Source organism: Macrosteles quadrilineatus, unplaced genomic scaffold (assembly GCF_028750875.1).
Source record: "Macrosteles quadrilineatus isolate MER2022 unplaced genomic scaffold, UCM_ALF_1.0 Scaffold_1__1_contigs__length_201487025, whole genome shotgun sequence".
In the NCBI taxonomy this organism is placed as follows: domain Eukaryota; kingdom Metazoa; phylum Arthropoda; class Insecta; order Hemiptera; family Cicadellidae; genus Macrosteles; species Macrosteles quadrilineatus.
The window spans coordinates 39,951,960-39,966,468 of NW_026542594.1; the positions used below are offsets into that span (position 1 = coordinate 39,951,960).

Here is a 14,509-nt window from a genome sequence, read left to right on the forward strand (position 1 = left end):
CAAAATCTTTTGTAAATATATTTTTTTTCAAAAAGCTGATCTTGTTTTTTTTAGTGGTTTCTACAAATTTTTCCCTCTCATAGCCGCTTTAGGTTGTCTATGATAACGATTATAAATTAAAAGAAAACTTTATTTCTATTTCTTCTACTTGGTTGTGTTCTATGACTTTTTCTATGTTTCCATTGTTTGCAAATCGGTTATTTCAATGATTGCTCAAGAAATGTAGAACAGTCTTAATTCAGTTTTATGCCTATATCAAATTGTCCAGGATTTCTCACTCTTTTCCATTCCATACACCAACCCAAGTTTCGTCTACAGATGCAATATGCCAACGAATTATCACCTATGTACAATTTCCAAGAAGTGGTAAAAAAGGCAGAAACCAACCCATACAATAGATATAAGTTAACTCCATAAAAGAAAAGAGTTACTGTGATAATAGGATTTTCCACTGATTTGGTAATAGAAAATTATAATGCAAAACATGACACGATGCAGAAGAAAGTCCATTTTAAAATCAGAAAAACCCATTGAAAATACTGTACTTCATTTTGACAAATTCAATAAATCATAATTTAAATATTAACAGCTGTCTCATTAAAAAGTAGAATTATGCATATGGTCGTAATGTAAACAAATCTGAAGAGGCAACTTTAAAGGCTTCTGGGGCAGAGTCCCAAGGGAATTGACCTAGTTCCTCTTTTAATGGCTCATCTACAGACCTAGACCTTTCTTTAGAGACCCCTACCAAGTTTCTATGCCCAGCCGTTCTCTCAAATTAGCTGTGACAAAAACCCCGTTTTCCTCCATAAGAATAACATGGGATGGGAATTCAAAGGCCACTGGGGCAGAGCCCCAAGGGAATTCACCATGTTTCTCTTTTGATGGCTTATCTACAGACCAAGACCTTTCTTTAGACACCTCTACCGAGTTTCTACGCCTAGCCGTTCTCTCAAAATAGCTGTGACAAAGAAAAACAGTTTCAAATTAATATATAGATATTAATCACACCAAAACCCCTTTAAGACAAACTAGCCTATGGTACTGCAAGAAATAAATACAAGCAAGCTATCCTGGATGCAAGTTGTCTCAATTTAAAATAATAAAATATGTTAAAATGCACGTCTTCTTGAAGTAGCCTATCTTATTTTCCTTGGCTAAGCTAATATAAGTAACCTTAATCAATAGCAATGCAGTTTTTTTATTATATAAAGATTAAATAAAAATAACATGCTCCTTTATTTATAAGGATAGCGATAAGCACACATAAGTTATATGTGTTATTAAATGAATTTTTAACAGGTATCAGTGTCGAGTGCGGAATCGAGAATCAAAACCAAAGTGGTAGAATCGGAATCGGTATCAGAATCGACCAATTCAGGAATCAGCTCATCACTACTTTTAACACTTGCTCGCTCTCATTTCCACCTAATTTGGACATGCCAAATCCAATAAAATTATTTTCAATTTTGAAAAATGCACCAAAAGGGCCCAATTTGGGGGGTTGGGGTGTTTTTTGAGAAATTTTCAAATGTAAACATGGGTTGTGTGATACATCAAATTATAGGTCTAATAACCCCTATCATTCTGGTGCAAAAATTAATTATCTTTAATCGTATTTACTGAGTGGGTCAAAACGTTTTAAAAAAGGACTTTGAAGTTAGTTAACGCATTACCCTAACTACTGAACGGAACAGCGCCAAATTTTTTTTCAACCTTATTCTTGAGCTACTCTTTAAAATAACTTGTAGTAAGGGCATTTTCCGTGTTATTTACCAATTTAAAAAAAATCTCAAATTTGAAGAATAAAAGAAAGCTGAAAACTCAAAATTCTTAAATAGCAAGGTATAACAAATTTCATATAATTTGAAAGGTCCTTTTTAAACAAACATTTTATGTGTTAAAGTTTTCTTTCTATCTCTTACTGTTTAAACATTGCAGTAGAAAAACACAGTTTTCTATGTTAAAATAATAACAAGTTAAAAAAAAAAAAAAAAACAGCCAAAAACTTGTCTCTATACACATTTGCTGGTGCTTTAAAGGAAGGGAATAATTCATAATTATTGATACACAGATAGACAAACAAGTTATCACGTTTTACTTTGTGAAAAGAAAGTCTTATAGCTGATGAGAAAACCCCAAACGTGGGCTGCGTTCTGTAGTACCATTGACTAGTCAATGGTAGTACTAATTTCAAAATCACTACTTTCTGTAGTACCTAATCGAATATGGTGTAAGCTAAAAAAATAGACTTTATTTTTATTCATAGGGCACAGCATAAGTGTTCCAGGATAACTGCAAATGTGTTTAACAATGAATATCCAGGTAAGAACTTAAGTCATACGGCTGTAAATCAGGGGTGCCCACAAGGGAAGGCTGTGACGCAGACTGTGTCATTGAAATTCTTGGGGGGGGGGGGGGGGGGGATGCAAAAAATTCAGGATGGCTTAAGTTGTCGCAACAGTGTTTGTTGGTGAAATTAAAGTTAATGAAAGAATAAATTGTTATAAACTCTTTTATTTTCTTACAAACACAACACAACACTGAATTATATTTTACATATGCAGTTCTTTACTAAATATAATTCAGTGTTGTGTTGTGTTTGTAAGGAAATAAAAGAGTGTATAACAATTTATTCTTTCATTAACTTTAATTTCACCAACAATGATTTAAAAATAAAAGTAATTGAGGAGAGTGAAGCTAGGTCAAAAGACACTTGAACGAATAATGAAGATACATTGTATTGCAAAACAAAGCAGTTCAACTCCAAGAAAGGTATTCACAACACTTATAGTCATAAGAAACAAGATGAGAACAACACTACAAAAGTAGGTTTCAAAGTTAAATGTTTTAGATGTGGAAAAATAGGACACAAAGCCAACAACTGTAGATCCAAACAAATGGGAAATAGTTTTAAAGCTGAGGCTGAATGTTTCTATTCAAATTTGAACATTTTAGGTTCTACTTCATCTGATTGGTGTATTGATAGTGGATGTACATCGCACATGTGTAGAGAGAAATCACAGTTCAGAGATATAAAAAATTCAAACGGAATTTTGAAACTTGCTTCTAAAGGAAAGACATCTGATGTTTCTGGAACAGGAACGGTTTCGCTGGAATTAAAAAATTCTGAAATCATACATTTGAATAACACTCTGTTTGTACCAGACTTGGCAACAAATCTAATGAGTGTCAGTAAAATAACAGATAAAGGATTTTAAGTGATTTTTGAAAAAGAGAAAGCTGTCGTCCAAAACAAAAGAGGAAATGTAATTGTGGCAGCAGAACGTCAGGGTGGTCTTTATTATGTCAAAAGTACAAAATCTATAATGGTAAATGAAATATCAAACTATACAAAAGAACCTGAGATCATAGATTGGCATAAGAAGTTAGGTCATCTAAACGAGGTTGACTTAAAAACAGCTTTAAAAAATGAATCTTTGAATGGATTAACCTTCAACATGAAAGACAAAATTGGAGAATGTGAAACGTGTATTATTAAAGGAAAATTGACACAAACACCATTTCAATCAAGAAAGATTGCAAATAATGTACGCTTGTTAGAAGTCATACATTCTGACATTGTAGGTCCTATGAAAGTAACTACACCTGGACGAAATAAGTATTTTGGAACATTCATTGATGAACATTCAAGATACTGCTATGTATATTTTTTGAAAAGTAATGACAAAATTTTTGAACGTTTCAAAGAATATAATAAATATGAGGTGGAAAATCAAACATGAAATAAAATCAAGTTTCTGCAAACAGATAACGGCAAAGAATATTGTAATGGTGAATTTGACAAGTTCTTGAAAGAAAGTGGTATAAGGCGAAGACTAACAGTTCCATACACGCCGCAACAAAATGGTTTGGCTGAAAGAAAAAATAGAACATTATTGGATATGGCAAGATGTTTATTGATAGAATCAAATCTACCAGGATGTATGTGGGCTGTTAAAGCTATTAACACATCTAACCAGGGGTGCCCATCCCCCCAAAGCTCACGTCGCAGAATCCCCCCCAAATTCGTTGTTTAACCCATGCCGGAAGGTCTGGGGAGTGGGGGCTAACCCATAGTTATGTTTATAATGCGGGGAGGGAAGGGGTGCCCCCGACACTTCTTTAAATTTATGGGAATTTAAGCGTTTGAATCAAACTTTTAACCCAATTTAAATGGACAATTTTGCTTTAAAACTCTAGTAGCAAACTATTTGTTTGTTTAGTTTTAATTTAAATGAGTTGGATTTTTAACATGCACACAATTTGAATCAAAATTGGCCGTGTAGTTTTTTTTTAAATCCGATTTTTCATGAATTAATAGGTTTTAAAAGGGAAAATCACAAAAGTTGCAATAACTTTTGAACCATAATTTTTACGGCATAGAGGGCAATTTTTGTCATAGTCAAAGAGTATAACATGTTAATTTTTAATCAAAATCGTTCGGGCCAATTCTGAGAAAATTTTATTCATCCATTATTTTACAGGGTTTTATGGAATAATCACTATTAAAAATCCAAAATGAAAAAAAATATCTGGAGAGACCATGGATTGGTACCTAAAATATCAAATTTCATCAAAATCGGACTCGGACCACAGGCGTGGTCTGTAGCTCTGTACCATACATACACATATACACACATACAGACAGACAAACACATCACTTCGAAAACCACTTTTTTGGGATCAGGGTTTTTACATAAACAATTCTTTTACCATATTAAATTGTAGGGGAGAAAGTACTTTAAGTTATGTCAAAAAGTTTGAGATATTTTCTAAATTGCCCTTTAATCCACTTCTGAGTTTGGTCCTTTTTAAATAAGTGTAAAATTTTCAGTCTCAAAAATATTACTAGGCCTAAACTTAATAGTATATTTCGTGCCTAGGGCCAAAAATGAGGTTTTGCTGGTTCGAGATAGTTTTTAAGTTCGATACGAAGTCGAGGACTTAAAACGATCGAGAACTGCAAAACCATTTCAGTCCGTGGTACAAACGCTATTATTCACCACACTATACCCTATTACCACTAATTCACCTCAATGATAATGCACTGCACACTGATATAGTCAACACAACTACAACTTTAAGGTCATGTGGATAAATTACTTGAGGAATCAGCAAAAATAATAATAAATAGTTGCTAGGCAGCGGTGACAATAAAACAACTCTATTGCAATGTTATGGATACTGATTGTGTATTTAATATGCATTAATGTTTTAAGAAAGTAAGCGGTCAGCTGATTTTGCGGCCCTAGGGATGTAAAAACCTGCTCGATCCCCGAATGACGATGACAGCTGGCATGGCCTGAAAAACGTAACTTTCAGCCACCAATTAATGTACCTATATGTAAAACAGTTAAAACATCATAATGTGGTAAAATAGTATATTACGTTAATAGTCCTAAATCCCGTGCGAGACGAAGTCGAGTAGTGGTTTTTTTATACGAGTCCGGCCAACACATTTTGGACGAGTGACATACGATAGTTTACGCCATACTACTAAATCCGTTCCAATCCCTATATATTACCACCAACTAAAGGACTAAAAATCACTAGTCATAACCTCTAAGAGAGGTTATGTTTTTGTTATAACCACTCATTGCCACCCAAATACGGTATAATCAGCTGATTGGTGTCCGGCAAAACTCATTACAGTACAGTAGTAGGCCTACTGTATGAAACCCCATTTGATTACGCTGGCGACAAACAGCTGTTTTCTGGACTAAATCCTTGCATGTGAAGTTCGTCAAAATAGTGTAGTGTGGCGTAAAAAATAATTATATATCTATTTCTATATTCAAGAAAAGACAATAACAAATACAATTTAATTAATCCAGAATCATGTGTTTCAATTCTTGAGGTTAACGTAAACACATAGCCTATCAAAAACCTTAATTAAATTGTCACAGTACTGTATGTCAATTTCTTCCAATGAATAAATGACCCAGGCATAATTATTTGGGAGAGCCAAATATTATCACAAGCTTTCATGTTGTTGTTCATGTTGTAAAAATAGCAAAATGATTATCATTATCATAATACTGGTTTTTTATGAATCAAGTATATATTATAATAAAAAAACCTAAAAAACCATCAATAGGTCCTCAAGGCAATGAGACTATTTGAGAATGAGGTTATAATAAATGGTAAAAACAAACTCAAATTGCAGATACAATTTAATAAGCCAACCATAATACTTTGACAGCAGTTGGCATGGAGTTGTTCTCACTGTCAAACATGATACGAGTCAGAAAGTGGAAATTCACATAAAAGTATCTATATATTTTATAGCAATTATAAAATGATTTATTAATCAAGATAAAATGTTAAACGGGATTTTGATTGCATATAATTACCCCAGTAATAAATTAAGGAGGTCGTAAAAATTATCTGATTAATCTTTTAACCAACCACTGGCTTGAATCCCCCCCCCCCCAAAATCATAAAATCCCCCCCCAAATAAATTTCTGATGTCGCATTTTGCGACATCAAACCTCCCTGTGGACACCCCTGCTTCTAACTATATAAGAAATTGATGCCCTTCAAAAGCTACTGAACACTTAACGCCATATGAAAAATGGACTGGAAGAAAGCCTTCAGTAAGACACTTGAAAGTATTTGGATCAAAAGTATTTGTATTAAACAAAGCTTCAAGAAAAGGAAAATTTTATCCAAAAGCGGAGCAAGGAATATTTGTGGGGTATGCAAGCAATTCAAAAGCATACAGAATTTGGATGCCACAACAAAAGCAGGTTAAAATTGCAAGAGATGTAAAAGTTCTTTCAAAAATGTACTATGAAAGAAATGAAGATGTAAATGATTACAATCTTCTTGAGCAAAATAAAATAAAAGATAATGATAAAAAAGATCAAGATTTTTGAATTATTCCGATCAAACAGAGCGAAAATAATGATGACCAGTCTGATTTTGACACTATATTTGAAGAAGAAAATGACAGTGAAATGGAAAATGATATTATTTTCGAAGATGATATTGAAAATCAACCTGATGATTCACCAAGCTCAAATGATATTGAAAATCAACCTGATGACTCACTAAGCTCAAATGAACATTTAGACACTGATGAAATAAGGGTATCACAGAAAAGGCAAAGAAAACCTCCTCTGTCAACAAAAGATTATCAAATGTCAGCTACCTGCAATGAAGATTCAACTTTAGAATCTTCAGAGGAATGGAATGAAGCAATAAAAGAGGAAATAAAAGCTCATTTAACCCTAGCAGTGGCCAACCGTCGTCTGGTTACGGTATGACGTTGATGCTTAGAATGGCCAAAGTCGTCTGGTTACGGTATGGGCCGAAATTTTTTTAACGGTAAACAAAACACTTACAATCAACTCAGATTAGAATAATATATATACCATTCGAAAGATCACATTCTGAACTTTCATTTGATTACATAAACAAACCCTGTAGCAGGTATATAACAATGTCACGACGATTAGAAATCAAATGAAATTTTGGCGCGGTACGACTTTTGCAGCCGACACTTGGGAACTGGCAAAACACGTCTTGTTTGGCATTACCCTGCTCGGGTAATTTTCGTCTTGGGATGTTGCGGGTGATACCACTGGATAGCCATTGATTTTATCTTCATTGTGGTAGTGATATTTATAACTAAATATTGATTGCACAATCGGTACGATTTTATGAAAACAGCTGTTTTCGAAATTTCTAACAAATGGCCAACAGTCGTCTGGTGACAGTATGGAAAATACGAATTATATACAGTGAAAGTTATTATTACTAGTCATATAGTATATCATTTTGAAGAGGAAGAAATTTAGATTCAGAGAGTGGCAGCCCTGCACTCAGGGTTATTTCTGTATGTTCGCATGTAGACAGTGATGTAGACGACGGAAGTGAGTCATTACTGCCACAGTCTGTCAGCTGTCTTGTATTGCCATTGTTTGTTTGTGTTGTTGCCGTAATAGTTTTATCCGCGATTTATTACTAAATATGTTATTAGTTCGTAGTGTTAGTGTAAGTGAAGTGTTGTGTGTGTGTATAACAGTTATCTTCATGCATAAATATTACTGAATTGTGTGGAATAGTGTTCATAAAAGGTTGTGTTTTGTTAGCATCATGTCCTAAAATGACGATTCTGACATTCAGAGATTGTTGTACCTATATAATGATATACCCAAGGTGTTATACATTTTTATAAAGGTAAATGAATACACTACAACATGTTTATAATGGTTCGGGGGTAAACAATTTTGTAAAAAAGTTATAGCCTATACTAAATAGGCCTACTACTGTAGGCTATTTTGTTAGCATCATGTCCAAAAATGACGATTCTGACATTCAGAGGGGTTATAATGATTTACCCAAGGTGTTATACATTTTTATAAAGGTAAATGAATACACTACAACATGTTTATATTGGTTTGGGTGTAAAAAATTTGGTAAAAAATTATATAGGCTACTAAATACTGTACACTCCATTTTCTCGAAATGCGCAAAAAATTCAAAACGTTCTCAAATTGATAGGCCTACATAATCATAGGTGAAAATAACTTTTTACCATCATACTTATGACTTTTTTGGGTTCCTTACTTCATTGGCTTTACAAATATGTAGGCTACATATCATCAGCCTACATAATGTTTCACAACACAAGCAAACACTGTAGGCTATAGTTTACACTTATTTGCGGTTTTGCGGTTCTTGTATTATTATGTCCCTATTACGTACCTACAAAAAAAATATTTCTAACATGTTATACATTTTTATGTTGGTAATTGAATACACTACAAGATTATTATGTTGGTTTGAAGTAAAAAAATTTGGTACAAAAGTTGTATACTAAGTACTGTGAATTTTGTTTTTCGAGAAATCGCTAAAATATATAAACATTATTTTATATACGTATGTTTTTAGGTAAAAAATTATTTTTACCATAAACTTTATGACTTTTTTTGATTCCTTACTTCATTAGCTTTACAAACATGTATATATCATTATTAGTATACACATGTGTTATAGAACTTTTTACAACATAAACTAACACTGTACGGTTCTCAATTTTTTCGGTTCTCCGTTTGTCATTATATTTCGCCCCATAAACTTATAAAAAAAAAATATTTTCCTAACATGTTATATATTTCTATGTAGGGAATTAGATTTTCTACAAAATGTATATAATGAATTTCCCATAAAGAAATCCGTAGAAAAAAAATACCAAGGCCGCTTTTGAAATTTCAAAAAAAAAAATTCAAATTTTTTTATTTTTTTCACTTTATCGATAAAATACACTGTCTAAATCATTATGATATTACTATTTCTAGATTCTCCTGTTCTTTCCGAACAAAATGAATATGAGGTTGGCTAGGTTTACTTGTACGGTTGAATTTTTACGAATTTTCAAAAAAAGGTCTGCAAAATCGCCAAAATGGGTTGGCCATTCCCCACTTCTAACATTGGCCACTGCTAGGGTTAAAAAATGAAACTTGGGTGCTCGAGAATAGAAACAAAGAAATTAATGTAATTGGTTGTAAAATGGTATTAAAGAAGAAACTAAAACCAAATGGAGAGCTAGAAAGAAGAAAACGCGATTGGTAGCAAAAGGATTTGCACAAAAACCAGGCATTGACTACGATGAAACTTTTGCTCCGGTAGCAAAGCTAAGTTCAATAAGACTAATGCTTGGACTTGCTGTTGAAGATGATCTAAGTATTGATCAAATGGACGTTTCAACTGCTTTTCTAAATGGAGAAATAAAAGAAAAAGTTTACATGGAACTTCCTAACAACTTTGAGAGATACCTCCAAGAAATAATGGTGGATGAGAGTGAAAATGAAGATAAAAAACTATTCAACAAAACAAAGAAAATGATTACTGACTTAAAAAATTTTTAAAACAAAAAGGTTTGTCTACTAAAAAAGGCAGTTTATGGTTTAAAACAATCAGGAAGACAGTGGTATATGAAGCTTGATGAAAAACTAAAGGAACTGAAATTCACACCATCTCAAGCTGATCCTTGTATATACATTTCAACAGTAGGTAGATGCAAATCAATAATCTCTGTATATGTAGATGACATTTTAATTACTACAAAGAACCAAAAATAGCGCAATTACATCAAAGCCCAGCTCATGAAAACTTTTGAAATGAGAGATTTAGGTGAACTAAGCTATTGTCTGGGGGTAGAGTTTACAAGAAAGAATGGAAGGAAATCAATGTCACAAACGAAATACATAAATGAAGTCATGAAAAAATTCAATATGACTGACTGCAAACCAGCTGTAACTCCACTAACACCAGGTCTAAAATTGGTTAAAGGACATGAAAAAGATTGTAACTACCCATACCAAAATTTAATCGGTTCATTGATATATTTGTCAATAGCCACAAGACCTGACATAACACATGCTGTGAGTTACCTGAGCCAATATAACTCTTGTTTTGGAAAAGAACACTGGATTGCTGCAAAGAGGGTTCTCAGATATTTGCAAGGCTCAAAGAACTTGTGTCTTGAATTTTTCAAAACAGCAGCAGATGCAGATTGGGCCTGCAGTGAAGACAGGAGATCATACACCGGCTACTGTTTTAAATTTGGCGGTGCTGTAATCTCCTGGGAATCAAAAAAGCAGAGGACTGTAGCTCTGTCTACGGGTGAAGCGGAATACATGTCATTGACTGAAGCAGTAAAAGAAGCCATTCATTTAAAACAATTGATTAATGATATGGGAAGACCTCAAGAAGTCATTGAAATATTTTGTGATAACCAATCAGCTATTACAATGGCTAAAAACTCCATTATAGGAAGTAAATCTAAGCATATCAGTATCAGAGAACATTTTATACGGGAAAAAGTACAAAATGGAGAAATAAAATTGAACTACAAACCCACAGAATACATGGTTGCTGATATTTTTACTAAAGGACTAAGCGAACCAAAACATCACAAATTCCAAAAGTGCCTAGGACTTTTACCTAGCTAAGTTGGGTGAGGGGGGATGTTGAATATTGCAACCCAACTCATCAAGTCTGGATTAGTGATGGACCATCATATGTTTTTACATTTTACATATGCAGTTGTTTACTAAATATAATTCAGTGTTGTGTTGTGTTTGTAAGAAAATAAAATAGTTTATAACAATTTATTCTTTCTGGTTAGACTTTACCATAATTTCTTTATTTAAGTCATATGTTTTCTAATTATTAAAATGTTAGTGTTTACTTTCAAAAATGTAAATAAATATTGAGTTGAGTGAGTAAATGAATGAGAAAACCATGTCCACTTTTCTGAGTAAATATCTATAATTTCTTTATGGTCCTTCTATGCCACGCGATATGAGCCAGCAAAGAGTAACAACATTATTAAAACAGAGGAGTACAGTGAAATCATCCCTTACCAGAATCAATACCTACCTAGAAAATGTGAGTATTACCAGTACAGATAGGGCAAACCTGATTGTAAGGCAAGAAAAGCTTGATAAACTATTTGATCAGTATCTTCAAATTCATGAAGAAATTAGCAGTATAGATGAGGAACAAGCTAATGATGACATTTTAGGAGCTTTCGAAAATGATTATTTTGCAACTAAAGCTAAATTATTAAATTTACTAAGTGAATATCAAACTAATGTCCCTAATCTAGTTCCTGTTCCTTCGGTTAATTCTATTCAACAAAGTGTTTCAGTTGACCCTATTTCTCAAGTCAAATTACCTAATTTACATCTACCATCATTTAATGGGAATATTGAGGAATGGCCTTCATTCAGCGAGTTATTTATATCTATTGTCCATGACAACCAGTCGCTTCCAAACATCCAAAAGCTATTTTATCTAAAATCTTGTCTAAAAGGGGAGGCACACCAACTATTGCAGTCACTTCCGTCTACAGATCAAAACTATTTTGAGGCCTGGGACATTCTAAAGCTCAGGTATGACAACAAAAGGCTGATTGTAAATTCTCACCTAAAAGGATTATTCAGTCAAGTACCTTTACAAAATGAGTCTTCACAAGGACTTAGAAAATTAGTTGATGAATCTGAAACCCATATTAGGGCTCTAAAGTCGTTAGGTGAAAATGTAGGTGAATGGAATAGCATACTTGTGTACATTCTAACTAGCAAATTAGATAGTGAGACTAGAAAACAATGGGAAATGTCCTTAACTACACAGGATAGTCCTAATTTTGAGCAGCTAAAATCGTTTCTTATCCAAAGAACTAATGCCTTGGCATCCTCAAGCATATCTAAGACATCTGCATCTAACATTAGTCATTCTAATAATAGAGGTATTCAAAGTAAAGGGTCGTTTAACCAAGCAAGGGGAAAGTCTTCTTTTACTCATGTTTGAGTAATCTGTGAAAAACCTAATCATGCAATTTATCAGTGTGACGAATTTAGTAGCATGAGTGTATCTGACAGAATAGATCTTGTCAAAAAGCGTAAATTATGTTTTAATTGTTTAAAACCCAATCATTCTGCTACTGATTGCAATGGTTCTACTTGCAAACTGTGTAACCGAAACCATCACACAATGATTCATATTGAATTGAAAAAGGAAAACGGCAAAGCATGTGACAAGAATAAAGTAACATCTAACTCTGCTAGTCATAATGCGTCTGAACAAGGGTTTGCATCTAAATCTGTTGATCTAAGTAATGCAGAGGAACCAATGTCATCATCACAAGTTTTACTGTCGACTGCTATAGTCCTAATCGAGAATAATAAAGGAGAACATGTAAGAGTGCGTGCACTACTTGATTCAGGTGCACAATCTAACTTTATAACTAAGTCATGCGCTGATCGACTTGGCTTAAAACTATTAAACTCTTCAATAACTATTAATGGTATAGGGCAATCGAAAACAAGAGCATCAAAACGAGTATCATTAAATCTTTTTTCAAGAGTTAGCGAGTATTTTACCAACATTTCAGCAGTAGTTTTGCCAACCATCTCCACTAAACTACCTGCTGAGACTATTAACCACACCAACTGGTCTCATCACATCTCTACACTTGTCCTGGCAGACCCGGAGTTCTACAACCCAAGTGAAGTCGATATGCTATTGGGAGCAGAAGTTTACTTCGACCTTATCATTGAAGGAAAGATATCAGGTACCAAACAAACACCTACTCTTCACAATAGTGTTTTGGGCTGGATTGTTGCTGGTAGGTGTGGGCAGTGCCCAAATGAGACTGAGTCAACTTGCAATTTGACTATTGAGAGTCAACTTAAGCGATTCTGGGAAATCGAGCAAGTTGTTACTGATCCTGTTCTCACTAAAGAGGAACAATATTGTGAGCAACATTTCAAGGAAAATGTCAAACGAGATGAATCTGGACGCTTTGTTGTAAAACTACCATTCAATGAACGTCTAAATGAGTTAGGAAAATCACAACACATAGCTTTGGGTAGTTTCAAAAAAGTTGAACAAAGATTGTCATTAAATTCCGAGAGAAAACAGCAGTATAATAGTTTCTTACAGGAGTATCTGAAACTAGGACACATGGAACTAACAGGGAAGCTAAATTTCAGTGAATCAGTAACCACCACAGGTAACGTAACAATTTGTTTCTTACCTCATCACGAAGTAATAAAGGAGTCAAGCTCTTCAACCAAACTGAGAGTGGTTTTTAATGCATCCTGTCCTACAAGCACAAGGGTATCTTTGAATGATACACTTATGGTAGGTCCAAACGTCCAGCAGGACTTGTTTTCCATCCTAACACGTTTCCGACTACATGAAATAGTTATGGTTGCTGACTGTGAGAAAATGTATCGCCAGGTGTTAGTTGATGAAAATGATTGTAAGTTTCAACAAATATTGTGGAGGACAAACAGTTATGAGCCTGTCAAAATATATAAACTGAAAACAGTAACATATGGCACCTCTAGTGCTCCCTTCTTAGCTACTAGGTGTTTGAAACAGTTATCAGAAGACGAGAAGACACGATTCCCTACAGCTTGCGCTGCTGCAGGAACGGATTTCTATGTGGACGACTTACTAACCGGGTGTCATGATGAGAAGACTGCTCTACAGTTACAGGTAGAACTTGATCAACTTTTACGTTCAGGAGGTTTCAAACTACGTAAGTGGTGTTCCAATAGTTCTGCTGTACTAGACAGGATACCAAAAGAGGACAAAGAGGTTGGTGCTATGAACTTAGATTTAGAAGAGAGTAAACCTATTAAAACTTTAGGAGTTGCGTGGGAACCCAAATCAGACATGTTTCAAATAAACATCAATGTCACAACTCAAAATAAATCTAGTTTAAACAAACGAGAAATTCTGAGGGCTATTTCAAGTGTATTTGATCCACTGGGACTAATAAGTCCTTTAGTAATAGTTTCAAAAATCATGCTACAACAACTGTGGTTAACTGGACTAACTTGGGATGAGCCGGTGAGTAAAGACATAGCAAAACAATGGGATCAAATCAAAGGTGAGCTGTTAACTATCAATAAATTGTGCATTCCAAGACAAGTCACAACTCACAATTACTTACGTGAAATTATTGAAATTATTGGATTTT

At 33.9% G+C, this 14,509-nt stretch overlaps 1 protein-coding gene across 3 annotated transcripts in view; it reads right to left on the reverse strand.

Annotated features, from left to right (window-relative positions):
• The window catches only part of LOC128982799 (uncharacterized), a 104,240-nt gene that overhangs the window by 10,214 nt on the left and 79,517 nt on the right, over positions 1-14,509 (reverse strand). The gene's annotated exons all lie outside the window — the stretch shown is intronic.